The sequence below is a fragment of the Lynx rufus genome, unplaced genomic scaffold, assembly GCF_022079265.1.
Source record: "Lynx rufus isolate CCGP_SWC_20201006 ecotype Redwood Valley unplaced genomic scaffold, mLynRuf1.p SCAF_7, whole genome shotgun sequence".
Classification (NCBI taxonomy): Eukaryota; Metazoa; Chordata; class Mammalia; order Carnivora; family Felidae; genus Lynx; species Lynx rufus.
In genome coordinates, this window is record NW_025814889.1 from 110,956,528 (window position 1) to 110,983,039 (window position 26,512).

Below are 26,512 nucleotides of genomic sequence, written 5' to 3' on the forward strand. Positions count from 1 at the left end.
AAATTCTGTCCTTTCTGTCTGGCCTTCCCCTGCCCCCATTCACACACACATACACCCCTCCTGATTGTGTTTAGTGGAATGACCAGTTCTTCTGTAGCTCTGATCATAAAACTAGAAGCTTATTCTCTAAGGTGTGTTCGGTTTCAAATCAAGCCCTCTGCCAATGGTTTACCATTTTTGGTTCCCTAATCTTGTCACAAAAATAAATATTTAAAATATATCTGCGCTGCCCCTCTAGCCATAATCTAAGTAAGAACCTCAAAATTATATCTAGATAAGTTAGATCTCAGTGTAACTAGTGCTGCTCTGAAAAGAATGTGCTTTGCTTAAGGAAAATGTTTATGTTTCACTCCCTAGCTTCTTCCAAAAAAGGTTTCAAGCTACTTAGGTAAATGGAGAACAATGAAAGCTTTATCAGCATGGCTTGTTTAATTTCTTTTGGAAGTAACATTGCTAACCTTTCTACAGTATTTTAGTTGATACTACAGTAAAAAAAAAAAAAAAAATGACATTTGCACTGAGAAGCTGCCAAAGATAGCCGAAGTCAAAAGATGAATATAATGTACTTATTAAGGCTGTGTCCTCTTTCCATTTTGAAATTCCCTACCCTTAGGGCAGGCACCAAGCTGTCTCTGGTTGATGCAATACCAACTTTATCAGTGATGTTAAATAAATAAATAGGAAATAATGATTCCTCAGACTGGCTGTGGCAGTTAACAGACATGTTCTCTGTCAAAACTGATCATAAGCAACAATTTCAGATGAACTTCCTTTTTGAGTAAGCAAATCTTTAATATTTGTTTTTGCAATAGACCCTTTTGATCTTTAAAACTAGTCGTCAAATTAAAGGTTTTTAAAAAATCTAATAATTTTCCTAATTTATAGCAAAAATTGAACTTAAATAATATATATTGAGGGCACCCAAAATTTCCTCATTATTTCTCTGTTGCAGAACTTCCCTGTATAAATGTAGGTCAAATGAAAATCATATTTCCTTTGCTTTCTCTAAAGTCATTCTTAATTTCTTTTTCTTTTTTGTCTGTGCTATTTCTGCTTCCCTTGATGCTTAATGTTCTGAAATAGTTGAAGAATGTCAAAAATATATTGCCCTAGATATGTGCATTGCTAGCTATTATTATGCCCTGTCATCGAAGTTCTTTCAATTCTAGGAAGAAACCTGATATAAATCTTGAGAATAATTTTTAACATTAGGGTCAAGTAAATCCCACATTTTAATAACAATAATTAATTAATTTTTATTACTTATGTTGTTTTTCTGAAAGTGTTAAATTTTTGTCTGAGAAAGTTTATCCCTTTACAGGTCTAGTGAAGGTTTTGAACCTTCTGATGCTGACTTCTTTTTTTTTTTAGTTTTTTTTTTTTTTTACATTTATTTATTTTTGAGAGATAGAGTGAGACAAAGTGAGAGTGGGGGGAGGGGCAGAGAGAGAGGAAGACACAGGATCAGAAGCAGGCTCCAGGCTCTGAGCTGTCAGCCCAGAGCCCGACGCGGGGCTCAAACCCACAGGCTGTGAGATCATGACCTGAGCCGAAGCCGGACGCTCAACCGACTGAGCCACCCAGGCGCTCCTGATGCTGACTTCTAAAGTCAGCATTGTTTATAACCTATGCCATTAATATTATTAGACCAGAAATTAATAGCAATAATAATCATAGCAAACTTTTATTAGGCATTTACTATACACTAAGTTCTGCTATATCTTTATGTGCATATGCCATTAAATCATTGGGAAGCACTAATATTAAATTCTTAATTGATAAGAAAGATGCAGTTTGGAAAGATCATTAAATTTGCTCTAGGTAATGCAGTGAAAGTAGGTCACACTACCAATAAAAGTGGGAGACTAGGGATATTAACATAAATCTGTTAGACAATATTTCCTGAACAAAGAGCTTTGTGGTATGATCTCATTTAGGTGTTCTTTCTTTCTTTCTTTCTTTCTTTCTTTCTTTCTTTCTTTCTTTCTTTCTTTTTGTTTTTGTTTACAAATCACAGAAGAAAAGTGTAATATTACACCAATTGTATAGATGAAGAAACCGAGATGGTTAAGAACTTTGCTCAAGATTACACAGCCACCAAATAACTAACTCTGTATTTATTGAATGACTCAGTCAACAAATTCTTTTTGAATGGCTACTATGCCTGGCATTGTACTAGCCTCTGGGTTTAGGAAGACGACAAAGACACATTCAGTGCTGTGGGGATTTATTGCCTGAGGAGAATCAGAATAAACAATTTTAGTGCTCAGTAGAGGAGATATCCCCAGGGCTCTATGAGAACCCACTGGAGAGCAGCAGTTTAATTCAGATGGAATAGGATGGGAGGTGGTAAGAAGAAAAGCTACTGACCCTGCAAATTGAAAGATGAGTAAGAAGCAGCAAGGTCAAGGGAGGAAAGAGAGCAAGGATGTTCTAGGAAGAAGGACAAAAGCATGCACAAAGTCTAAGAGGAAGAAGGCTTGACAATTTTAAGGGGCCACAGGTGCTGCCAGCAGAATAAAATGAAGAGATAGTAGGGAGAGGTGAGGAGGGGAAGTTGCAGGCATGAGGTTGTGAAGCTCCTGGGATACTATCCTAAGCTGTCTGGATTTTGTATTCTGAAGGCAATAGGAAGCTGCAAAATTATCAGATCAGATCAGAAATATCTGGCAGGTGTGGAGATTGAATTGGAGGTGAAGGCAGGAAGAGAAATAAAGTATGAAGCCACTGTGGTAGACGTTAAAAAGTGATACAGCTTAAACTAAATCATAGGCTGTAGGAACTGAAGAGTGGGCGGGGGGCAAAGATATTAAAGTGGTAGAACTGACAATATTTGGTAAATGACAGGTTGAGGAGACTGAGAGAAAAGGAGGATTTTAAGATGACTTCGACGTTTCTGGGAGCTTTTTGCATTTCATAGGTTTTTTTTTCGAAAGAGCATGTCTATGTGATATGACTAAATCAGCTGCATATTCTCTTTGACTAACACACTCATCATTACAATTTTAAGTGATTAATTGTAGAGGGTTTTTTTAGTCTGAATTGTATTCATTATACAAGTAGAGTAGTTCAGATGCCAAACAAACTGTTGCAGTGTTTAAACTAAATGAATTAGCCAAGAGATGATTCCTCAATTCTAGTCACTAAAATTTCCACTTACTTTTAAAATTGCAAAGTTGCTGGGTATGTGTGTTCTATACATCCTTGACTACTTACTGATCAAGCATCATGCATTCATACTGTGAAGGTGGAAAGAAAAAAAATATGTTGATAAAAAGGAGCATTTTGGCATTAACTGCCAATTCAGTTAATATTTTTTTTCCTTTCTCCGTCTTTTGCCTATGCATTCTGAAGTGATGATTACATAATCTGGGAATTAAAAAAAAATGAGTCAATGTTTCCAAATCATACATTTGTTTGGAGAATGACGATGAGAGATTTGGGATCCCATTAAAGTCCTCTGTTCTGTCCTAAACACTATACCAGATCTAAAAATTCTTTGGAGATCTGGGGTTGATCCCAATATGATGTGTTCTGGGCCTGTTTAGAGGGATAGAGAAAGGAGATTTCTTTCTTTTTTTATGTTTATTTATTTTTGAGAGAGAGAGAAACAGAATGTGAGTGAGGAAAGGGCAGAGAGAGGGAGACACAGAATTTGAAGCAGGCTCCAGGGTCTGAGTTGTCAGCACAGAGCCCAACGCAGGGCTCAAACTCATGAACCATGAGATCATGACCTGAGCCAAAGTTGGATCCTTAACCGACTGAGCCACCCAGGTGCCCTAAGAAAGGAGATTTTAATGTTCAGTGTACTGGGTTTCTGAGGATTACTCAATAGTCAGTCCCTTCTAAGTGTCAGCAGCTGGTGAATCTCCAGAAAGTAGATGTCCTGCCTTTTACATCGAACTGTGGCGGTACTTTTTAGTTACCCATCTCAACATGGGACAGCAGCAGTGGAGGAGAAAGGGTGGCAGGGAAGGACAAATGAGAAAGAAGGCTATGTTTTTGATAATTCCTCTTTTTTTCTGTTTTTTTTTTTAATTTGGTTTTATGTTAATTACGTCCTTCTGGTTGTTTTTCTTGTTCTCTTAAAATTCGTGAATTGGACACTATTTTGAATGCGTTCCCTCTATCATTTGTAAGATTTTGATAAACATTGTCATTAATTATTATTATTATCTTTAATGTTTGGTAGAATTTACCAGTGAAACCATATGGTCTTGGGTTTTTCTGGGCTGGGAAATTTTTGATTCCTAATTCAACTTGCATTCTTGTTATTAGTCTAAGAAGATTTCCTGTTTATTGGATTCAAGATCCATGATTCAATTACGGCAACTTGTGTGTTTTTTTGAGAATTATCTCTTTTTTTCCCTAAGTTATTTGATTTGTTAGTATATAATTGTTTATAGTAATCTGCTATCATACTACGTATTTCTGTGGTTATCTGTTACATTTTCTCTTCCATTTCTCATTTTGGTTTTTGAGTTTTCTTTTTTGTCCTTAGTCAACTTAGTTAAGGTATTGCCTATTTTGTTTATTTTTTTGGATAAATTAGTCATTACTTTCTTTTTTTAATTAATTCATTTAAATTTGAGTTAGGTGACATACAGTGTAGTATTGGTTTCAGAAGAATCCAGGGATTCATTACTTAAATATAACACCCAGAGCTCATCCCAACAAGTGCCTTCCTAAGAATGAGAATCTCAAGAATGCTCTATGCCCAGTGTGGAGACTGACATGGGGCTTGATGCAGGGCTCGATCCCACAACCCCAGGATCATGACCTGAGATGAAAGCAAGAGTCAGATGCTCAACTGAGCCACCCAGGTGCCCTTCTCTCTACATTTTTTAAAAATATAATTTATTTAAAAGTTTGCTAACATACAGCATATACAGTGTGCTCTTGGCTTCGGGAGTAGATTCTTGTGATTCATCACTTACATACATCATTCGGCATTCATTCCAACAAGTGCTCTCCTCAATGCCCATCACCCATTTTCCCTGACCCCCACCCCCTTACCCTCAGTTTTTTCTCTATATTTAAGAGTCTCTTATGGTTTGCCTCCCTCTCTGTAACTATTTTTTTTTTCTTTTGCTTCCCCCATGGTCTTCTGTTAAGGTTCTCAACTTCCACAGATTAATGAAAACATGATATTTGTCTCTCTCTGACTGACTTATTTCACTTAGCATAATATCCTCCAGTTCCATCCACATTGTTGCAAATGGCAAGATTTCATTCTTTTTCATTGCCGAGTAGTATTCCACTATATATATATGTATATAGTGGAATACTACTCGGCAATGAAAAACAATATATATATATATATATATATATATATATATATATATATATATATATACACCACATCTTCTTTATCCATTTATCAGTTGATGAACATCTGCGTTCTTTCCGTAATTTGGCTATTGTTGATAGTGCTGCTATAAATATTGGGATACGTGTGCCAGGAAGAAGAAAACTTGAGCAGATCCATAACCAGCAAAGAAATTGAATAGGTTATCAAAAATCTCCCAACAGATAAGAGTCCTGGGCCAGATGGCTTCCCAGGGAATTCTACCAGACATTGAAAACAAAGTTAGTACCTATTCTTTTCAAGCTATTCCAAAAAATAGATACAGAAGGAAAACTTCCAGACTCATTCTATAAAGCCAGCATTACTTTGATTCCCAAACCAGACAAAGATCCCACTAAAGAGGAGAATAACAGGCCAATACCCCTGATGAGCATGGATGTGAAAATTCTCAACAAGATACTAACAAATAAAATTCAACAGTGTATTAAAAGAATTATTCACCATGACCAAGTGAGATTTATTCCTGGGCTGCAGGGCTGGTTCAGTATTCACAAATCAATCAATGTGCTACATCACATTAATAGAAGAAAGGATAAAAACCATAGTATCTTGTCAACAGATTCAGAAAAAGCATTTGACAAAATACAGCATCCTTTCTTAATAAAAACCCTCAAGAAAGTCGAGATAGAGGAACATACCTTAACATCACAAAAGTCATATATGAAAGGCCCACAGCTAATATCCTCCATGGGGGAAAACTGAGACTTTCCCCCTGGAATCGATCCCATTTACAATTGCACCAAGAACCATAAATACCTAGGAATAAACAAACCTAACCAAAGAGGTGAAAGATCTGTACCCTGAAAACTATGAAAGAAAGAAAAAGCTTATGAAAGAAACTGAACAAGACACAAAGAAATGGAAAAACATTCCATGCTCATGGATTAGAAGAACAAATATTGTTAAAATGTCAATACTACCCAAAGAAATCTACACATTCAATGCAATCCCAATCAAAATAGTGCCAATATTCTTCTCAAAGCTAGAACAAACAATCCTAAAATTTGTATGGAACCACAAAAGACCCCCAAATAGCCAAAGTAATGTTGAAAAAGAAAACCAAAGCTAGAGGCATCACAATCCCAGACTTCAAGCTGTATTACAAAGCTGTAATCATCAATACAGTATGGTATTGGCACAAAAACAGATACATAGACCAATGGAATAGAATAGAGAACCCAGAATTGGGACCCACAAATGTATGGCCAACTAATCTTCGACAAAGCAGGAAAGAGTATCCAATGGAAAAAGACAATCTCTTTAGCAAATGGTGCTGGGAGAACTGGACAGCAACATGCAGAAGAATGAAACTGGACCACTTTCTTACTCCATACACAAAAATAAACTCAAAATGGATGAAGGACCTAAATGTGAGACAGGAAACCATCAAAATCCTAGAAGAGAAAAGAGGCAACAAGCTCTTTGACCTTGGACGCAGCAACTTCTTACTTGACACATCTCTGAAGGCAAGGGAAATAAAAGTAAAAATGAACTAGTGGGACCTCATCAAAATAAAAAGCTTCTGCACAGCAAAGGAAACAATCAACAAAACTAAAAGGCAACCAATGGAATGGGAGAAGTTATTTGTAAATGACATATCAAATAAAGGGTTAGTATCCAAAATGTATAAAGAACTTACCAAACTCAACACCCAGAAAACAAAAAATCCAGTGAAGAAATGGGCAGAAGACATGAATAGACATTTTTCCAAAGAAGACTTCCAAATGGCTAACAGACACATGAAAAAATTGCTCAACATTCATCACTCATCATCAGGGAATACAAATCAAGACCACAATGAGATACCACCTCACACTGGTCAGAGTGGCTAATAAACAACCCAGGATGCTAACAGATGTTAGCAAGGATGTGGAGAAAGGGGAACCCTCTTGCATTGTTCTTGGGAATACAAACTGGCGCAGCCACTCTGGAAAACAGTGTGGAGGTTCCTCCAAAAATTAAAAATAGAATTACCCTATGACCCAGAAATAGTACTAATAGGAATCTATCCAAAGGATACTTTCAATTTTATGTTATTGTTTATTCTGGTCTCTATTTTATTTATTTCTGATTTTTTTTATTATTTCCTTTTTCTACTAAATTTCAGCTAAGATCCTTCTTTCTACTTCCTTGTGGTGTAATGTTGTCTATATGAACTTCTTTTCTTAATACAAGCATTTATAGCATAAATTTCACTCTAACATCCCATAGGTTTTGGAATATTGTGTTTCTTTTCCTTTTGTTTTGAGACATATTTTGATTTGCCAGTTGATTTCTTATTTGGCCCATTGCTTGTGAAGTAGTGTGTTAATATTTACATATTAAATATTTAATATTTACAATGAAGATATTCCAGCTTTGTTTTATGTTTGATCTTTAGTGTTGTACCATTGCAATTGGAAAGTATATTTGGTATGATTTCAGTCTTCTAAATTTGTAATATTTGTTGTGTCTCTTTTTATGCAATTTAACCAGGGGATTCTTCTGTGTGTCCTTGAAGAAAATGTGTATTCTATTTTTCTTGGATGGAATGTTTTATATATATCTTTTAGAACCATGTTTTCTAAAGTATGCTTCAAGTGAAAAATGTTCTTGTTGAAAAAAATAATACTTTTAACTGAGGGTACTCATTTAAAATAAAGCATATCAGAGGGAAGGTGGTTGGGGGGGGGGATGAGTGAAATAGGTAAAGGGGATTAAGAGTACATTTATCATGATAAGAACTGAGTCATGAAGTACAGAATTGTTGAATCACTATATTATACAGCTGATAGTAATATAACAGTGTATGTTAACTGTACAGGAATTAAAAAAACTTAATTAAAAAATAAAATTCTTGAATTGGACATTATTTTGATTTATTTTCTCTATTTTAAAATAATAAACATTTAAGAATATAAATTTTTAATGAGTTCTGTTTATTCATTTACTTTGTTAATGAGATATTTAAGTCCATGAAATTAATTATAATTGTAGTTTATCACATTTTTTAGATGGATTGTTAAAATCTTCTATCACTATAGTAATTATATCTATTTCTCTTTCTTGTGTCTCGTAGTGTTTTTATTGATGTTTCTGTGGCTACATTATTCATCTGTAATAGTGCATCTATTTTGCTTTCAGTTTTGATGCTGCCTTTGATCAATCAATAATGACCTTACTTTAATACTTTGTGTGTTTGACTTTGCCTAATGTTAATACTGTTATTTTTGCTTTATTTGGAGAGTTTAATTCTTTACTGCTATTTCTTGCACATTTATGATCATCTTTACAAATTATACTAGGAATGTTTCTCTCCTTGCATAATCTAACCCATTATTCACATATTTCCCCTGATTTTCACATGCTGTGTTATTACATGCCATATCTGAAGATATCTAGACCTTTATCCAAATTTAAGCACTTTCCAGCTGTTGTCCTTTCAAAAGTCTGTTTCTTTCTGATTTTGATTAATTGTAAGATTAATGTGTGTGGAGGATTGTTAAAATCACTTATTAGTAGCAGGCCTTTCATTCTTCAACTTTTCTTCACAGGCTTGACATAAAATCACCTTGATGACAAGAATTCTTGTTGTTTTCTTTTCATCCATGTATGAAAAATGATCATTTTGCAAGCTAAAGAACATTTAGTACTTTGAAATAAAAATAAGTAAGAGTCCATGAAAAGCGAGAAGTGTCCTAAACAAGAGGATTAGAATGGGAGCTAACTGCTCTTTCTACCCCATCTGCTTTCCAAATGTGGCTCACTCCTTCAGATCTGCATAAAACAGAAAATGTGGGCAAGGTCAGAGGCTCATTCTTGTTTGGAAAACCATTATTACACTTGTCAGCCAAAGCTGCAAGCATGCTGACCATTGAAAGAAACTTTATTTTCCTTATTCACAGTTTGTGATTATCCAAGTAGATTGCTTCTTCCTAAAATTTGAGATCAACGGTAATGTAATTTCTCAGTTTCAGGTCAATCGCTTCCTTTCTGTCTTTCCTTTTCCAACTAAATTCGGGAAAAGATGATATAGATCTTCTCTAACCAATTTATTTGTGGAAGATTTTCTTCTCTCCATACACTGTATGCTTTGGTTTAATACCTAATGGGTTTTGTATCCACTGTAAGAATCTTCCTCAAGTGAACTAGAGGTTAAAGTTCTCTAACATGAAGACAAGTAAGCATTGACTCATTCTAATATTTCATCTCTTTGCAGTTTATAGATCTTCATTTTTGACCTTTAGTCTTCCTTGCCAGACTATCTCACTCAGAAGACAATTAAAGAGGAACGGTTTCCTAAGCAGTCACAAAGGACACAATTTTTAAAGAAAATAGCCACAATCTTTAAATAGTTACTTTTATTTCTATTTGGTGTATGTGACTGGTTAAAAACCACCCTTTTAGATCCTTGACCTAAGATCTATTTCTTTGTCTTAATACCTTTTTATTGGTTACTTTTTAAAACAAATTTAAGTGTAATTAACATATAGCATTATATTAGTTTCAGGTGTATAACATAATGATTCAATATTTGTGTAAATGTCAAAATTATCACCACAACATGTCTAGTTGTCATCTGTCACTATAAATAATTACAAAACATTTTTTCTTATAATTTCTTATTTTACAAGATCTACTTTCTTAATAACTTGCAAATATGCAATACAATATTATTGACTATAGTCACCATGCTGTACATTACATCCCCATGACTTATTTATTTTATGAGAACTTTGTATCTCTTGATCCCCTTCTCCCATTTTGCCCACCTCCCAACCCCATCCCCTCTGACAATCGACAATCTGTTCTCTGTATCTATGAGATTTATTTTGCCCATCTGTTTGGTTTTTCAGATTTCACATATAAGTAACATCATATGGTATTTCTTTTTCTCTGTCTGACTTATTTCACTTAGTATAATATACTTAAGGTCTATCCTTGTTGTCCCAAATGGCAAAATTGCGTTCTTTTTTTTTTTAATTGATGTGTAGTTGATACACAATATTACACTAGTTTCAGGTGTACAATATAGTGATTCAATACGTCTGTAAGTTATGTTATGCTCACCACAAGTGTAGCTACCATCTGTCACCCTAGAATGCTATTGTAATACTATTGACTCTGTTCCCTATACTGTACCTTTTATCTCTGTGACTTTATTCCATAACTGAAAGCATGTATCTTCCACTCTTCTTCACCTATTTTGACACACCCGCAACCCCAAACCCCCGTCAGTTTGTTGTCTGTGGGTCTCTTTCTGCTCTTCATTCATTTTTTCATGTGTTTTATGTTCCAGATTCTACATTTATAAGTGAAATCATGATATTTGTCTTTCCCTGTCTGACTGATTTCACTTAACATAATACCCTCCAGGTTCATCTATGTAGTCACAAATGGCAAGATCTCATACTTTTTATGGCTGAGTAATATTCCATTATATACCACTTCTTTTTCCACTCCTATATTGCTGGGCATTTAAGTTACTTCCATATCTTGCTTATTGTAAATGATGCTCCAGTAAACACAGGGGTGCATATATGTTTTTGAATTAGTATTTTATTTTCTTTGAGTTAATATCCAGTAGTGGAATTATTAGATCATATGCTGTTTCTATTTTTAATTTTTTTACTTCACTTAATTTTTATTTTAATGAGAGCACGAGCAGGGGAGAGGTAGAGAGAAAGAGAAGAGAGAGGAGAGAGAAGAGAGGGAGATGTATTTTTAATTTTTTGAAGAACCTCTGTACTATTTTTCCACAGTGGTTACACCAATTTACATTCCCACAAATAGTATGTGGGTTCCCTTTTCCCCGTATCCTCACCCACACTTGTCATTTCTTGGCCTTTTGATACTAGCCATTCTGACTGGTATGAGGTGATATCTCATTTTGGCTTTGATTTGCATTTCCCTAATGATTAATGATGCTGAGCATCTTTTCATGTGTTGGCCATCTGCATGTCTTTTTTGGAAAAATGTCTATTCAGGGCCGGTGCCTATTTAAAAAATTTTTTTTAACATTTGTTTATATTTTGAGAGACAGAGAAAGAGCAGGAGCAGGGGAGGGGCAGAGAGAGAGGGAGATACAGAATCTGAAACAGGCTCCAGGCTCTGAGCTGTCAGCACAGAGCCTGATGTGGGGCTCGAACTCACGAACCATGAGATCATGACCTGAGCCGAACTCAGCTGCTTAACCGACTGAGCCACCCAGACGCCCCTAAATTGGATTATTTGATTTTTGGTGTTGAGTTGCATAAGTTCATTATATATATGGGATATTAACCTCTTATTGGATATATAATTTGCAAATATCTTCTCTCATTCAGTAGATTTCTTTTTTGTCTTGTTGATAGTTTCCTTCACTCTGCATAAGCTTTTTATTTTGGTGTGGTTCCAATAATTTATTTTTGTTTTTGTTTCCTTTTCCTGAAGACACATTTCTAGAAGTGTCATGATGGCTGATGTCAAAGAATTAATGCCTGTGTTTTCTTCTAAAAATGTTATGGTTTCAGGTCTCATATTCAGTCCTTTATCCATTTTGAGTTTATTTTTGTGTACAGTGTAAGAAAATGGTCCAGTTTTATTCTTTTACATGCAGCTATCCAGTTTTCCCAGCACTATTTATTGAAAAGACCATCTTTTCCTCATTGTATATTTTTGCTTCCTTTGTCATAGACTAATTGACTATGTAAGTGTGGGTTTATTTCTGGGCTCTCTGTTCTGTTCTGTTGATCTGTGGTCTGTTTTTGTGCCAGTACCATACTGTTTTGATTACTACAACTTTGTGGTACATCTTGAAATCTGGAGTTTCGAGGTACTCCCAGCTTTGTTCTTCTTTCTCAAAAATCACTTTAGCTATTTGGGGTCTTTTGTAGGTCCACACAAATTTTTGGATTACTTACTCTACTATGAAAAGTGCTGTTGCTATCTTAATAGGGATTACATTGAATATGTAGATTACTTTGGGTAGTATGGACATTTTAATAGTATCAATTCTCCTAATTCATAAGCATGGAATATCTTTCTGTCTGTGTCTTCTTCGATTTCTTTTATTAGTGTTTTATAATTTTCAGAGTACAAATCTTTTATTTCCTTGGCTAAATTTATTCCTAGGTATTTTGTTCTTTTCGATGCTGTTGTAAATGTAATTGTTTTCTTTTTCTTTTTTTTAATATGAAATTTATTGTCAAATTGGTTTCCATACAACACCCAGTGCTCATCCCAAAAGGTGCCCTCCTCAATACCCATCACCCACCCTCCCCTCCCGCCCACCCCCCATCAACCCTCAGTTTGTTCTCAGTTTTTAAGAGTCTCTTATGCTTTGGCTCTCTCCCTCTCTAACCTCTTTTTTTTCTTCCCCTCCCCCATAGACTTCTGTTAAGTTTCTCAGAATCCACATAAGAGTGAAAACATATGGTATCTGTCTTTCTCTGTATGACTTATTTCAGTTAACATAACACTCTCCAGTTCCATCCACGTTGCTACAAATGGCCATATTTCATTCTTTCTCATTGCCACGTAGTATTCCATTGTGTATATAAACCACAATTTCTTTATCCATTCGTCAGTTGATGGACATTTAGGCTCTTTCCATAATTTGGCTATTGTTGAGAGTGCTGCTATAAACATTGGTGTACAAGTGCCCCTATGCAAAAAAATGAAACTAGACCACTTTCTTACACCATTCACAAAAACAAACTCAAGATGGATAAAGGACCTGAATGTGACACAGGAAGCCATCAAAACCCTAGAGGAGAAAGCAGGAAAAAACCTCTCTGACCTCAGCCGCAGCAATTTCTTACTTGACACATCCCCAAGGGCAAGGGAATTAAAAGCAAAAATGAACTATTGGGACCTCATGAAGATAAAAAAGCTTCTGCACAGCAAAGGAAACAATCAAAACTAAAAGGCAACCAACGGAATGGGGAAAGATATTTGCAAATGACATAGGACAAAGGGCTAGTATCCAAAATCTATAAAAAGCTCACCAAACTCCACACCGGAAAAACAAATAATCCAGTGAAGAAATGGGCAGAAAACATGAATAGACACTTCTCTAAGGAAGACATCTAGATGGGGGCGCCTGGGTGGCTCAGTCGGTTAAGTGTCAGACTTCAGCTCAGGTCAGGATCTCGCGTTCCGTGAGTTTGAGCCCCGCGTCTGGCTCTGGGATGATGGCTCAGAGCCTGGAGCCTGCTTCCAGTTCTGTGTCTCCTTCTCTCTCTGCCCCTCCCCCGTTCATGCTCTGTCTCTCTCTGTCTCAGAAATAAATAAAAAACATTAAAAAAATTAAAAAAAAAAAAGACATCCAGATGGCCAACAGGCACATGAAAAGATGCTCAACATCGCTCAAAACCACATTCAGATATCACCTCACATCAGTCAGAGTGGCTAAAATGAACAAATCAGGAGACTATAGATGCTGGAGAGGATGTGGAGAAACAGGAACCCTCTTGCACTGTTGGTGGGAATGCAAACTGGTGCAGCCGCTCTGGAAAACAGTGTGGAGATTCCTCAAAAAATTAAAAATAGACCTACGCTATGACCCAGCAATAGCACTGCTAAGGATTTACCCAAGGGATACAGGAGTGTAATTGTTTTCTTATTTCTCTTTCTGTGACTTTGTTATTATGGTATAGAAATGCAACTGATTTCTGCGTATCTTTTGTATCCTGAAACTTTACTGACTTCATTCATTATTTATAACAACTTTTGGTGGAGTCTTTAGGGTTTTCTATATATATTATCATAGCATCTGCAAATAATGACAGTTTAACTTCCTCCTTACCACTTTGGGTGCCTTTTAGTTCTTTTTCTTGTCTGATTATTGTGGCTAGGACTTTGAGTACTATCTATCTTCTTCCATTCTTGTCTTATTCCTGATCTTAGAAGAAAACTTATTAGTTTTTCACCACTGAGTATGTTGTTAGTTGTATGTTTTCATATATGGCCTTTATTATGTTAAGGGATTTTCCCTCTAAACCCACTTTGTTGAGATTTTTTAAATCATGAATGGATATTGAATTTTGTCAAATGCTTTTCTGCAACTATTGAGATGATCATATGATTTTTATCTTTTGTTTTATTGATGTGATGTTTCATGTTGATTGATTTGTGAATATTGAACCATTTGTGCATCCCTGGATAAATCCCATTTGATCATGGTGAATCATCATTTAAATTTTTTTTAACATTTATTTTTGAGAGACAGAGTGAGACCGAGCACGAGTGGGGAGGGCAGAGAGAGAGGAACACAGAATCTGAAGCAGGCTCCACCGTCTGAGCTCTCAGCACAGAGCCTGACAACAGACTTGAACTCAGGAACTGCAAAATCATGACCTGAGCCAAAGTTGGCCGCCCAACTGACCGAGCCATCCAGGCGCCCCGGTGAATCATTATTTTAATGTATGGTTGAATGAAGTTTGCTACTATTTTGTTGAGGATTTTTTTGCAGCTATATTCATCAAGGATTTTGGCCTATAGCGCATTTTGTTTTGTTTTATTTGTTTTATAGGGTCTTTGGAAACTTTTATTCCTCTTCTATTTTTTGGAATAGTTTGAAAAGAACAGATATTAACTCTTCTTTAAATATTTAGTAGAATTTATCTGGTAAATCTAGTCCCTCTGGTACTGAATTTTTGTCTGTTAGGAGTTTTTTTTGTTTTTTTTTTTTTTGATTACTAATTCAATTTAATTACTAGTAATTTGTCTGTTCAGATTTTGTGTTTCTTCCTGATTCAGTTTTGAAAGATTTGCGTTTCTAGGAATTTGTCCCTTTCTTCTAAGTTATCCAATTTGCTGGCATACTTTTTATAAATAGCATTCTATTATAATTCTTTATATTTCTGGGATGGTTATTGTTACTTTTCCTTTTTAATTTCAAATTTTGTTTATTTGTGTCCTCTCTCTTTTTTTCTTAAAGAATTATCAATTTTGTTTTTCTTTGCAATGAACCAGGTCTTGGTTTCATTCATATTTTCTATTTTTTTCGTCTCTATTCCATTTAGTTCTGCTCTAATCTTTATTATTTCCTTCCTTTTAGTAATCGTGGGCTTTGTTATTCTTTCTCTAGTTCCTTTAAGTTCAAGGTTAGAGTGTTTATTTGAGATTTTTCTTTTTTTCTTGAGGTGGCCTATATTGCTATAAATTTTCCACTTAGTGCTACTTTTGCTGTATCTCAAAGATTTTATACTATTTTGTTTTCATTTGTCTTCATGTATTTTTAACTTTCTCTTTGATTTCTTCATTTACTCCTTGGCTGTTTAGTAGCATGTTTTTTAGCCTTCATGCATTTGTGTTTTTTCCAGTTTTTCTATGAGGATTATTAACTTCTGGTTTCATACCATTGTAGTCAGAAAAGATGCATGATATGATTTCAGTCTTCTTCCATTTATTGAGATTATTATGTGGCCTAACATGTGATTTATCCTGGAGAATGTTCCCTGTGTACTTGAAAACAGTGTGTATTCTGCTGTTTTAGGATGGGATATTCTGTATGCATCCGTTAAGTCCATCTGGTCTAAGATGTTTTCAAAGACACTATTTCCGTATTGATTTTTCTGCCTGGATGATCTATGCATGGATATAAGTGGTATATTAAAGTCTCCTACATTATTATATTGCTATCAATTTCTCACTTTATATCTGTTAATATTTGCTTTATGTATTTAGGTGCTCTAAAGTTGGGTGAATATTCATAATTGTTAAATTCTCTTATTGGATTGATCCCTTTATTTTATGTATTGTCCTTCTTTGTCTCTTGTTACAGTCTTTGTTTTTTTTTTTTTTTTTTTCAACGTTTATTTATTTTTGGGACAGAGAGAGACAGAGCATGAACGGGGGAGGGGCAGAGAGAGAGGGAGACACAGAATCGGAAACAGGCTCCAGGCTCTGAGCCATCAGCCCAGAGCCTGACGCGGGGCTCGAACTCACGGACCGCGAGATCGTGACCTAGCTGAAGTCGGACGCTCAACCGACTGCGCCACCCAGACGCCCCTACAGTCTTTGTTTTAAAGTCTATTTTGTAGATATAAGTATTTTGTAGATATAAGTATTTCTACTCCAGTTTTTTTTTTCATGTTTATTTTTGTAGTATATCTTTTTCCATCCTTTCAATTTCAGTCTATATGTGTCTTTAGGTCTGAAATGTGTCTTGTAGGCAGTATACAACTGGGTCTTGGTTTTTATCCCTTCTGCTACACTTTGTTCTTTGATTGGAGCATTGAGAGCATTTACATTTGAAGTAATTATTGATAGTAGGTATGTACTTGTCATTTTTTTCATTGTTTTCTGGTTGTTTTTGTAGTTTTTCTCTGCTCCTTTCTTCTTCTCTTGCTCCCTGTCTTCATGATTGACGGTTTTCTGTAGTGTTATGCTTGGCTTTCTTTCTCTTTATTTTTTGTGTATCTATTATAGGTTTTGGGTTTGGGCTAACATGGGTTCATATATAGGATTCTGAGTATATAGCAATCTATATTAAGTTGATGGTCTTTTAAGTTAAATACATTCTAAAAGACCTTTTTTTATTCCCTCCTCCATGTTTTAGGCATATGTTGTCATATTTTATCTTCTTATTGATTTTGTTACTTTTTAAATGTTTATGTATCCATTTTTGAGAGACAGAGAGAGAGAGAGAGAGAGAGAGAGAGAGGGAGAACAAGTGGGGAAGGGGCAAAACCATGAGATGATGACCTGAGCTGAAATCAAGAGTGGGGTACTCAACCAACTGAGCCACCCAGGTCCTCTGATAATTTTCTTACTGCTAAATATAGCCTTTCTTTTCCACTTAAAGAAGTCTCTTAAATATTTCTTATAAGACCAGTTTGGTGGTGATAAACTTCTTTAAAATTTGTCTAGGAAACTCATTATCTCTTCTTTAATTCTGAATGATAATCATGCCAGGTAGAATATTCCTGCTTGTAGTGTTTTTCGTTTTCCCTCTCAGCTCTTTGAATACATCATCCCACTACTTTCTGGCTTGCAAAGGTTCTGCTAAAAATCAGCTGATGGTTTTATGCGGTTTCTTCTGTTCATATCTTTTTCCTTTTGCTACTTTTAAAATTCTCTATCTTTAATTTTTGCCATTTTAATTTTTATGTGTCTTGGAATGGTCCTCCTTAAATTCATCTTGTTTGGGATTCTCTGTGCTTGCTGAACCTGAATGTCTGTTTCTGTTCCCAGGTTAGGGGAATTTTCAGCTCTTACTTCTTCAAGTAAGTTTTCTGACCCTTTCTCTCTCTTTTCCTTCTGGGACGCCTATAATGTGAACGTTTGTTCACTTGATGTTGTCCAAGAGATTCCTTAACCTATCCTAATTTTTTAAAACTCTTTTTTCTTTCTCTTGTTCAGGTTGGTTACTTTCCATTACTCTGTTGTCCAGATGGTTGATCTGTTCATTTGCATCTGCTAATCTACTATTGATTCCTGCTGGGTATTTTTTATTTCAGATATTGTATTCTTCAATTCCAATTGGTTCTTTTTTTATATTTTCTTTCTCTCAGTTGAAGTTATTGCTGAGTCTTCCACTCTTACCTCTAGTCTGGTGAGCATCTTTATGATCATTACTTTAGGAGAGCCCTAGCACCACACCAGCCCATGCTTTATGAGGCATATTGCTTAACTTTGTTTTACTTAGTTATTTTGGGGGGGTTTTGTCCTGTTCTTTTGTTTGGAGCGTATCTTTCTGTCTCCCCCATTTTGCTTGACTTTATGTGTTTGTTTCCCTGAATTAGGTCAAAGAACTTCTCAAGTTGAAGAAGTGGCTTTGTGTATGGTCACCTCCTGTGTAGATTATGTGCCTGGTGACTGGCTGGCTGGCTAGGGCTGTGTCTGGTATGGGTTGGGAGTCCTAGGGCACTCTATGCTGGGACTTCCCTGATGGAATGGCTAGAGCTGAAGTGGAAATGGGCTGGAGTATCCTGGGCCAGAAGGGCCCCTGGTGGGATGACTAGAGCCAAGGCAGGCCAGGGGGTCCTGGGGCACTCTGTGCAGGGGTTGCCTTAATGGGGCAGCTACAGTCAAGGTAGAGCACAGGCTGGGGTTGGGGGGTCCTGGAGCACTCCTCAAAAGGCAGTGCCCTGGAAGGATACCTGTAACTAAAGTGGGCATGAGCTGGTGTGATGCAAGGGCTCTCCTCTCAGAGGGTACCTGGTGGGATGATTGGAGCTAAGGCTGATGTGAGCCAGGGATCCTGGCATGCTCCATACAGGAAGAACCGAAGAAGGCATGGGCCAGGCATTCCCAGGGTGTTCCACACCAGGGTGCGTGCCTTGGTGGAGTGGCTGCAGCTGAAGCATGAACCAGGAGGTCCCAGAGTGCTCTGCACTGGGGCTGCCTTAGCAAGCCATCTGGAGCTGAAGTGATATGAGCCTGGAGTGTTCTAATGTGCTTTACATCTGTGTCACCGTGGCATGATGGCTGGAGCTATGGTGAGCACTGATCAGGGGTGTCCTCATATGTGCTGCATTGGAGTTGCTGTGGCGGGACAGCTAGGGCTGGTGTGGGCTAGGGACCCAGAGCTCACTGAGGCAGTCCTCTCACTATAGTGCTCAGACCTTGCTCCCCTCCAGGATATCAAGGTGGAGAAAGAACAGAAACAGTGGTGCTCACCAGCTCCTCCAACCTGGAGAGGGTTCTAGCAGCTTTCCCACTGTTGGTGGAGTTCTGGGGCTCTTTTATATTATAGTTGCTCTTTTAAACTGCAGCTTTTTTTTCTTTGCCCCAGGGCATCCAGGACTAGGGCAGGACCTACTGGGGAGGCAACCAGAGCCTTGCTGTTAACTGCACTATCACAGTGGAGGGCAAACATAAACCATGGCACTCCTCAGCCCCTCCAACCTAGACAGGGTTCTGGCAGTTCCTCTGCCATTTGGTGAAATTATAATCTAGTTGCTCTTTTGAACTGCAGCTTTTTTCTGTGCCCCAGGGCAGATGGATCTGCTCACAGTTTCCCTGTACTGTCCCTTCCCACTGTAGTTCATATTAGGAGTGGTGGTTCCCTTTGTTACTGTATCTCCATTTTTTTGTTGTTCTCTGGGTGGTCTCTATAGCTTTTGTTGTGCTGAAGCTGTTCACTTAGCTCTCAGCTCTTCAGGAGAAATTGCTCTATAGATCTTGTGCGTCCATAGAGGAGGTGAGTTCAGGGTCTTCCCATATCATCATCTTGGACCAGAACTCAAGATGACATTATTTTTTGTGGCTGAGTAATATTCCATTGTGTATATATTCAGCATTTTCTTTATCCATTCATCTATTGATAGACATTTTGATTGCTTCCATATCTTGGTTATTGTAAATAATGCTGCAGTAAACATAGGAGTGCATATATCTTTTCAAAGTAGTGTTTTCATTTTCTTTGGATAAATATGCAGAAGTGGAATTGCTAGATGATATGGTAGTTCAATTAAAAATCTTTGAGGACACTCCAGGCTGTTTTCTGTGGCTATGACCAATTTCCATTCCCACCAGTGGTGCATGAGGGTGCCTTTTTTTTCACATACTTGCTAACATGTTATTTCTTGTTTTTGTTGTTGTTGTTGTTGTTTTTGTTTTGTTATTTTGACAGTACAAACCCTAACAGGTATGAGGTGATATGCCATTGTGGTTTTGATTTGCGTTTCCCTGGTTAGTGATATTGAACATCTTTTCATTGCCTTTTGGCCATCTGTACATCTTCTTTGGGCAAATGTATGTTCAGATACTCTGCCCATTTCTAAATAATATTGTGGGGTTTTTGTTGTTGTTGTTATTGAGTTATATGAGTACTTTATATAGTTTGGATATTAACTCCTTGTCAGATATATGGTTTGCAAATTTTTCTTCCATTCAGTAGGTAGCCTTTTGATTGATGGTTTCCTTTGCTGTGCAGAAGCTTTTTACTTCGGTGTACAAACCGGTCCCTGACCAGTAATGGTTCAGTGTACAAATTTGCAGCTTTACAATGGTGTGAAAACAAATTTTGAATTTTGATCTTTTCCCAGGCTAGTGATATGAACTATGATACTCTCTTGTGATGCTGGGCAGGGTAGTGAGCTGCAGCTCCCAGTCAGCTAGTTTATCACAAGGGTAATCATCCAGTACACTTAAAACCATTCCATACCCACACATCCATTCTGTTTTTCACAGTATTCAATAAATTCCATGAGATATTTAATACTTTATTATAAGAGGACCCAGGTGGCTCAGTCAGTCAAGAGCCCAACTCTTGATTTTAGGTCAGATCGTGATCTCAGGATCTTGAGATCGAGTCCTGTGTCAGGCTCCACACTGGGCGTGGAGCCTGCTTAAGATTCTCTCTTTCTCCTTCTCCCTCTCCCCCCCCCCCGCCCCACCCCCACTTGTGTGCATGCATTCTTTCTTAAAAAAAAAAAAGTTTGTGTTTGATGTCCCACCTGTAGGCTAATATAAGTGTTTTGAACACGTTTAATGTAAGCTAGACTGAGCTATAATGTTCGCTAGGTTAGGTATATTAGATGCATTTTTAACTTACAATATTTCAATTGATGATGGTTTTATGAGGACATACATCAAGGAAGAGCTGTAGTCCCATTTGTTTATTTTTGTTTTTGTCGCTCTTGCCTTTGTAATCAGGTTCAAAAAATTATTGCCAGGGCAAATACAGGAAACTTACCATCTATATTTTCTTCTAGGAGTTTAAAGGTTTGTGGTCTTACATTCAAGTCTTTATTTTGAGTTAATTTTGTGGATGGTGTAAGGTAATGGTAAAGTTTCATTCTTTTGCATGTGACTGTCCAGGTCTCTCAACACCATTTATTGAAGACTGTCCTCTTGCCATTGTATATTATTGCCTGCTGGTTACATTTTCTTATATTTTAGTAACTTCTAATTACTTCCAGTTGACTGTTTCTTAAGGATCTGTCAGAAGTGAACAATGAATAAAGGAAAATATTCCTATCATTAGTTAAGCTCTTTCTGTACACAAGGGCCACAAAATGATAAAGTGAGCTTCAAAGAGTATGCATATCACACATATAATGAGATAGCGGTCAGGAAACAATTAATTAAAAACCATAACAACATTGCACTGAAAATTAAAAACATACAGCTAAAAAAATTTCAAAGACCTGGATAAAATACCAGTTCAGAGATAATACCCCTGACATAGAAATATTATGCATGTTATAGAAATGATAACAGTTTGTCTTTATCTGGTTTGTTGACTGTTAATATTTATTTGTGTCAGATTTCTTAGTTACTGGGAATGTAGTGTTGATTTGGCCAAAGTTACAGGTTTAATTCTTATGTGAGTTGTTAAGACAGAGTGATGTGTTAGGTCAGGCATAGGAGTAATAGGCATCTTTTCTAAGGCATTGCTTCCAGTAGCATGGCTATATTTATTAGTCAAATGACTAGAGAAATCTGTTAAACTTTCTGAGTATCAGGATCCTCATCTATAACATATGGGTCGTAGTCTCTTACCTTTCTATCTCAGAGAAGTGTGAAGGAACAGGGAGATAATGTAGTTGAATATTCTGTTTAAAACTGAACAGCATGACACGAGTAGAGGTTATTATTAGTGCTATTCTAGTCATACATTACAATCTCCATTGTCTTGCAAATCATGCCTCTAATGTGCAAGGATGGCCAATCCTTTTCATTTTCTAGACTGTCCTGGTTTCAGTAGTGAAAATCCCATGCTCCTGGGTAACCCCACTATTGCAAGAAAGCTGGACTGGTATTCATCCTATAATATGTATGAGGTTGTAGTTTGCAGCATATAAATAATTCTCAGTTCAGTTGTGCTTTCCTTCTTGAATAGCATCTTCATTAATTAATTCATCATAAGTTTGAAGCATCCACAATGCAACAGCACTTTTCAAGACAATGAGTATGTAATGGTAAGCCAAACATGTTGGGTTTCTGCCCTCAGACAAAAGGCCATTCTATTCTGAGAGAAAGAAATTAAAACAAATAAACATACAAATAATAATACAACTGCAAGTTGGGAGAAATGTGCTAAAGAAAAAGAACAAACTTCTATGAAAGACAATAGAAGAGATCTTTAGACTATTTTAATGAAAAAAAGATTTCTTTTAGATACTACAAACAAAAAAGGAATTTTGGGGGGGAGAATAACTAGAAGTGAAGATTTGAGATTTGCGGATAAAAGGACAGGATTTTTCTGAGTAAAAAAGTAGTAGTAGACAGTGTTGTAGTATGGTTTCTAGCAAGATAAAGATAATTAAGGAAAATGATACTATGGTCATGGATCAATCAGCATTCATTTATCAGAGGAACAGAGAGCATGAGTCTCGTACAAGAGGAAATATTATATAAAGTCAAATTATTCCAGTATGTTCTAGGGTATTTGAAGACATCAGTCTTGGAATTAAAACTCGCCAAACCTATATTCAAAGAAAGAGGAAAGAGCTATTGCAGCCTATGTGGTGGTGTTCCCCTTAAGGCTGCCTCCCCAAACGGACTTGCCTCTGAAGGAGCTGAATTACTCTGTGCTCTTGAGTGCCACCAACAGGTAATTGGAATAGTAGAATGAACAAAATCATAGCCTCTCTAAGATCATTGATGTCAGCGCATGGGTTGCTTTAGCTAATTTGACTTTTGATCTAATCATATCAATTATTATGATCCAATCAGATGGCTATGTCTAATAGAATGGGAAATTCCATTTTTAATTTTGCATTTATAGATTGGATGAAATAATGGAATAAGTGTTTTGTTTGGATTACTTAGCGCTCATAGGTGTGTAGGATAGCCCCTCTGAAAGCTTTTGGTCCCCAAATCTCTCTCTTGCCATAACATTAGGACTTGCTACAATTTTATGGAGACTTTCCCATAATGCACAATGCACTCTTCTCTAATTTTTAATTTCTTTTTGAAATAAGAATGCATACATTTTTGTACATTTCTGGAAATCCATAATCATATTTTACATGTTTTAAGTGTTAGACTGGATATTGAACAATTAATGTGTATGCAGTACTATTATAAACAGAAAACAATAGAAATTTTTAAAGAGAGAAATTTTTATCATTAGAGAATAATTTTTTAGATTCAATACATGGTTCTAAGTTTTTTGTTGTTGTTGTTGTTGTTTCTTGCCTTTATTTGTTGAGAGAGAGAGAGAGAGAGCATGAGTAGGAGAGAGAGAGAGAGAGAGAGAGAGAGAGAGAGAGAGAGAGAGAATCTTAAGCAGGCTCCATGCTCAGCACAGAGCCCAACTCTGGGCTCAATTCCATGACCCTGGAATCATGACCCGAGCTAAAATGAAGAGTCAGAGGCTGAACCGACTGAGCCACCCGGGTGCCCCTCAGTTGTTTTTTTTTAACCATCAATTACTCCTTCTTCCTTTTGTGGACCCCACATTTAGAAAGTCTGGACACTATTAGGTAATGAAATGTTTTTCATTTTTTATTAATTTCATTTATATGATTCAGAACTTCTGGAAAGCATGAGACATCTAGAATTACTTTTTTAAATTTGCTATAATTCCAGCCAATTGCAAGGAATAATCACATGACATGTTATTGGTCAATAAGTGTTTGTTAAATTAGATGTTAGGATAGAAAAGTAATAACATTGTTGATATTTTTTTGATAGAAACAGTGCTATTTTAAGTTTCCTTGATGTAAAAACCATTCTATTGAAGCAACCATTTTAATTTAAATAATACTCTTATTTCAAGTTAATACTATTTTGGAGTCCACAAACTATCAGCAGCCAGTTCTATTTTCCTAAGAACTAAACACACAATATCTACCCACTTATTTTTTCACATTTAACTATGTACTGCATAGTGATAATTCATGTTTGTTCATACATGTATGTGTGTCTTTGTCCATTTATTCTTTCATCCATCCAATAATCAGTGGTAGGCCTGGTATCAGGCACAGAGGAATCAGTAGAAAAAGACACAGCCTTTTCCTTAAGGGGCTCAGAGTTTAAAAGAGCTCATTATTTCTGTAACACAGTAAATTACCTGACAGATGCCATGGAAATAAAGGAAAAGCATTGCAGATATTGGCTTGCATAAAGTTAACAGCTTTACCTGACATTTTACTTATTGATCTTTCCTTCTCAAGACTTGTTGCCATAAGTAAGTTAATATAAAAATGAGATTACACAGAACCATTGAGTATCCCCTACTTGGGCCTATTGCAGAGTAGCTCACTTAAAAAAAAAAAAAGTCAGATTCTGGTAAACATTAAACAAATTACTAAACTACCTCATACTTGAGTAAATAACATTTCTCTTTAGACTATAAGAAAAATGTCAAAACTCCTTTTGCAGGAGTAAGAAATCAGTCTTCAGCTGGGGCAGTGGCTTTTTGAAGGAAACATTGCTTGTATTTGGATTAGGAGGGGCATCATTAACATAAGCCTAATGCAGATTGATCAGAGACTTATGCTTTTCAGACCAGACTCATTAACATACAGTTGGGTCTAGAAGAATGACACGAGTGCCAGGGTTTAGCAGAAGGCACAAAAGGAATACCAACTTCTTCGACTCTTCAAGCCATTTGAAATAACAAGTTCTAAGAACAGAAGTAATTTCAGGTCATGGTCAAACACAGAAGTGGCATTCCTTCATTTAGTGCTCTTCTTACCTATTTTAACTTCTCACCATTGTGACTTTGGTTCATTTATTTGGTCTTTTATGCCAACCTGAACTGTTGTGTTCAGGGATATATAGACAAGTAAATGTATATGAACATACCAATAATTACGTATTTCAATATATTTAAAAATTTAAGTGACCTCCTGTCTTTTCCACTAGCAGATTGTTCCAGTTTCCTGCCAGTATGACCTGATCTAGGCCTGGAAATTAATTACTAATAGCTAAAATACCTTTTGGAAGATACTATGTTTCATGTGCAACATGGGCTTTTCTCACTTAACCATCATACTACTCTGTGTGGTTTGAGGTAGTGTATCTCATTTACAGGTAAAGAAACTAAGACCAGGGCAAGGTTTCAGAGCAATATGTGGCAGTGCTACAATTTGAAAACTATTGTCATTGCTCACTTTAGCTGACAATAATTGCAAGACAAAATTTTGTTAGTTTTATAAATTAAAGCTATGCCTTGTCCTTCAGCACTTTGGTACTGTTTTCTTTACATACGCAGAGAATACATGCTACCGCTTTTGGCTAGAACACTATTTCCTCCTAATCCTGCAATGGACAAACTTTCTTACAAATGTTTCAAGTCACAGCTCAGGATTACTTCTCTAAAGAAGATATCTGTGGCAAACAAACTGAGCTGATTTCTTCTGTAACACGCTGCACATACCTTTTTCTCAAATACTTTACACTCTGTTCACAATTTCATGGACATGCCATGGAGTAACTCTTTGTTAAATAAATGGACTATCAAATTGTTCTGAATTAGGTTAGAATTGGGCATGCAAAATGTTGCAGCAAGGGACGAAAGAGTGAAAATATCCTAAAGAAGGAACAAGCATGGCTGATCCCATGAGGCATAACAGTTTGGAGAATAAATGAACCCATGGAAAAAAATAGTGTCTATTTAGAAAGCACAGAGATGACAAGTGAGATGAACTTAATATCCAATTGCTGAGAGCATGGGGGTATGGATGCTCTCAGGGTGAGAGTAACACAAAACTAAACTGGAGATCTTTCTTTCCTGGAGCAAAGCGTTAATCCCGTAATTTCCCTTTCTGAAACACCTAGGTGTTTTGGAACTAAAGTCGATCATAGAGTTCAATTGTGTTCTTAAACCATGGTGCAGCCACAAGCGGATTGAATACTGTTGTCTCTTTCAAAAGCAATATGTAAATGACGCTATAAGTATGCTAAACATCAGTTCATCAACTACTTATTTTTTCACTCCATTAGAGAAGAAAATTACTCCATTTGTAGAATGTTTCATTTCCTTGTCCACAGAGCCCATCGCTAAAGCATAGGTCCTGCTGACATGGCAATTTATTTCAGAATAGCAAGAGGAAAACCACATAGCACGTTGTCTAAATTGTTGAATTCTTAAAAATCAAGGTAGAGGTCAGAGAATCTTCTCCCATTAGATTAGGGACAAATATTATTAAGGTACTTACACAATGATACCATGAAAAGATGCCAGATTGGGCTTAGTTTTCCCTATCTTGCTATTTTGGCCTCACTCTTTTGTGAGGAGACTGGGCAAAGTGGTCTCCACAGTTACCTTTTCTAAAA